Raw genomic sequence first — 4,277 nt, forward strand, 5'->3', positions numbered from 1 at the left:
TGTGTGTGTGTGTGTGTGTGTGTGTGTGTGTGTGTGTGTGTGTGTGTGTTTAACTTGGTGTTCTGACCCAGGACACCATAATAGACCTCCATTTTCATCAACTGTGGGGGAATGAGAACAACTCCCTCCATCCCAACATCCCCCTTTTCCAGAGGGGGAAACTGAGACCCAAGATTCCCTCTTGCCAAGGCCATAGGACTAGAACTTGAATCATCAGCTTTCTGATTTCCAGATCAGGACTATTTCTGCTTATGCCATTTTAATTTTTCATTTCTTTCCATAAAATTAAATGACCTTCTTCAAGAAAGATTTAATGGTCAAGATGTGATTTGGTAAAAAGCTTCCTCAAGGATTTTTTTCTTATTACAAAGATGAGACCGGCTAAGGCTGAGAGAGATTTGCAAACACTGGTATGTCATTATCCTCAGCTCAGTTTTTTGTGTAATTGGTGTGAAGAGATTGCTGCTGATGAATCAGCCTGCTGCTCAACGGAAAATAATGATTCTTTTGTGACGTGACTCGGTGTATGTACGTGTATGTTCGTGGTTGTTTATGAAAGGTATGTGTACATAAAACGCTTATCAAGATGGATAATGTCATGTTAAAGTTGTAAATAATAAAAAATAGTCCTGAGCAAAACTGATTTTACAATTGCCTGAGAATGCAGCACTTCATTTCAACACTATGCAATGGCTAGAAATTGATTTTTTTTTTTTAAATCCAATTAAGCCTCAAGGTTGGTTATCCATTTAAAAGGTCGGATGAGTTAAACAATGACAGTACCTTCAGTTCGTGCTAATAAATTTACACAGAACTTCAGCACTTACATCGTGTGCCTCACGGAGGCATACAATTTGTATCTGCACAACACTGAGCTACCAAAGTCCCAGCAGTGGTACAGATACACCAGCAGGCCCTGGACCCCAACAGGGGCAGTCCCTGAGCTGACCACCGGCCCTATCACCTCTTCCACTTAGATCCCCGAAGCACCCCCCCACCCAAGAGGGCTGAGTCCTTCCATCTACCTGGCCCCCTTTTCTGTGGTCCCAAGAGCACTGGGAGACGAAAAGTTGCCTCTCATTCAAAAGGGGGGGAAAAGATGTATTCACTACTTGGTTTCGTGTGCTGCCGAGTTTATAATGTAACGAATAAATCGTGTTTTAAAAACGGTACTTTATAGTGTGTATTTACTGTGTATTCCTAGTGCGTCAAGAAAAAGACTTTGGCCGGGCATGGTGGCTCACGCCTGCAATCCCAGCACTTTGGGAGGCCGAGACAGGCAGATCACCTGAGGTCAGGAGTTCGAGACCAGCCTGCCCAACATGATGAAACCCCGTCTCTACTAAAAATACACGCCTGGCTGATTTTTATATTTTCAGTAGAGATGGGGTTTCACCCTGTTGGTCAGGCTGATTTCGAACTCCTGACCTCAGGTGACCCGCCTGCCTTGGCCTCCCAAAGTGCTGAGATTACAGATGAGCCACCACGCCCAGTCAATTCTTTTTACTTTTTAAAAGATCTATATTCAGATACTACAGATAGATGTATAATAAACACAGGGTGTTTCTGGAAAAAAAGGTGACTCAGGTTTTGAAGATTGAATCATTTTCAATGCTCTAGAGAAACATACTATTTAAAAGGATCCTGTAAGTGAAGGTTTTCCTAAAGAAAAGATTCCATCAAAAAAAACATTTAGCCCCTAATTTTGCTTTTCTATAAGTCTCCATTTTCTTATATTGGGTTTGCTTAAAGGAATGTGGAACCACATTTGGTCGGTTAATTATTTCTCTTTTCCTTCTCACAGCCTCCCTGTCCAAAGGCTCCAGGTCTTCAACATGCCCTTGAAAACTTTTGCAACTACAAGCATAATTTTGCTGGTGTTCGGAAGTAAATAGAGTTTAGTTCCTGAGACATGAAGGTTATTGCTGTCTTACATTGTGTCCTTCCTGGGAGGATAATTTAGGCTGCTAGATTGGCAAGGGACCTCAGAGAGCAGCTAGTTCAGCCCACTCATTTTTTTTTTTTTTTGAAATGGATTCTTGCTCTGTCGCCCAGGCTGGAGTGAAATGGCGTGATCTCAGCTCACTGCAACCTCCGTGCCCCAGGTTCAAGTGATTCTCTTGCCTCAACCTCTGGAGTACCTGGGACTACAGGCATGTGCCACCATGCCTGGCTTTTTGTATTTGTAGTAGAGACAGGGTTTCTCCGTGTTCATCAGGCTGGTTTTGAACTCCCAACCTCAGGTGATCTGCCCACCTCAGCCTCCTAAAGTGCTGGGATTATAGGCGTGAGCCACCGTGCGTGGCCCCAGCCCCCCTCATTTTATCGAGAGGGCCTAAAAACTGATGCTAGAAGAGATGTTTTTTGTTGTTAATAAATGATTCTGCTGGTACATTTTTATTAACACATTCTCTCATCCCACTGATACCAGAAAGTAAAGACACAGTACACGCAGATGAGGCTACCAAATGTGCTTTTCAAGCAAAGTGCAAAAGATGGCATGTAGTATGCTACCTTTCAAGATCCATGAATAATCTTTTTTTTTTTTTTCAGAGAGAATCAGGAAAGATAAAAGCTAATAAAAATGGTACTGTGGGGGTGAAAAAGGTTACCTGTGGGGGTAAAAATACTACCTATGAAGGATGACTGAGAAAAGGGGGGAAGGGCAGGAATGGGGAGACTCTCTTGAACATTTCCTTTTTACAGGTGTGATTTGAGTGATACAAAATGTTATACGTAGTCAAAAAAGAAAATGTAGAAAAAAGGAAAATGGTGAACCCTTCTGTGAAGTACAGATTTATGAAACTAAATGTACATCAAATCAGTAAGCTGCACAAAAGTCACGTAAATGTGGAATATATCGCTGGGATATACTCTTCGGAACAAAAAGTTAAAACATCTTGAACTCTGTGTTGTGCGTTTGTTGTCGGGAGCAGAGGCTATTGGTGAGTGTTGTGGGAAACGGAGAGTGAGAAATCCCAGGAGGGACTGGGAACCAGGGTTCTCACTGTGGCAGAGGGAGATGCAATTATGGAAGACGGGCAGGTGAGGAAAAGCCCTGTCATGTGGATTTGAATGGGAGGAATCAGTATCAACTCATGATGTTACAGAAAACCTGATCCTTCCACATCTAAGAGGACCAGGAGCAATGATGCCCAAGTGGCAGGAAGCACGCCCAGCATAAGAGCTTGGTCTCTAACTCTGAAGCTCTTGGCTGTAACCAACCTTTCCCCTCACTGAATGGAGCCAGGGTTTCTTGGAGAAATGACTGACTCTGGATTTGGGTCAAGGAAAGAACAAAGTGAGCCTGTGATCATCTTCTTTTTTTTTCTTTTTTTTTTTTTTGAGACGGAGTCTCACTGGTCGCCCAGACTGGAGTGCAGTGGCGCAATCTTGGCTCACTGCAAGCTCCACCTTCCAGGTTCACGCCATTCTCCTGCCTCAGCCTCAGGAGTAGCTGGGACTACAGGCGCCCGCCACCACGCCCTGCTAATTTTTTGTATTTTTAGTAGAGACGGGGTTTCATTAGCCAGGATGGTCTCGATCTCCTGACCTCGTGATCCACCCGCCTCAGCCTCCCAAAGTGCTGGGATCACAGGCGTGAGCCACCGCGCCCGGCCTGTGAGCATCTTACTGTTCCAGAAAGGACAAAGCCCTTGAAAACGGATAAGAACACATCAAAAAGGAGCCTGCCTGATGCAGCTCTCATTGGCCTAAGTGGGTCCCCACTTGGGAGCAGTGAGATGCACACACACGTATGGGCTGTGGCAGGGCTGGCTTCATGGCTGTGCAGCCACCATGGCCACATGGGCCCTGTGCCTGGTTTAGTGCTCAGCTGTTGCCATCTTGAAATTGTTTTTTGAAAGAGAGGCTCTGCATTTTCGTTTTGCACTGGACTCCACAAATCACGCTGCCAGCCCTGGGGAGAGGGGGAAGGTCTTTGCTGAAGAACGCCAGGTAATAAGTGTAGAAGGGAGGATAGAGCTGGAAAGTCACTCAACCAATACTTGATTCAGGCAGAAATCATCACTGGATACTAAAGACATTCAGGAGAAGGTGGTTGGGACCCAGAAGGTTCTTAATCTCAAAGTGTCACTCCATGGATTATAAAGAGGAAATTATTTTAATTCAGTTAATTATGAAAGGGGGAAATACACTTTTACCATGAAGAGATTTGGCAGACCCCACTTGCCCAATGATGGGGGACACTTAGATTATGTGCCTCCTGATGAGGTTCGATGGGAACCATAACCTGTATTTTTGCCAAAAACGTTCAA

This window comes from Piliocolobus tephrosceles, chromosome 20 (assembly GCF_002776525.5).
Source record: "Piliocolobus tephrosceles isolate RC106 chromosome 20, ASM277652v3, whole genome shotgun sequence".
NCBI lineage: Eukaryota > Metazoa > Chordata > Mammalia > Primates > Cercopithecidae > Piliocolobus > Piliocolobus tephrosceles.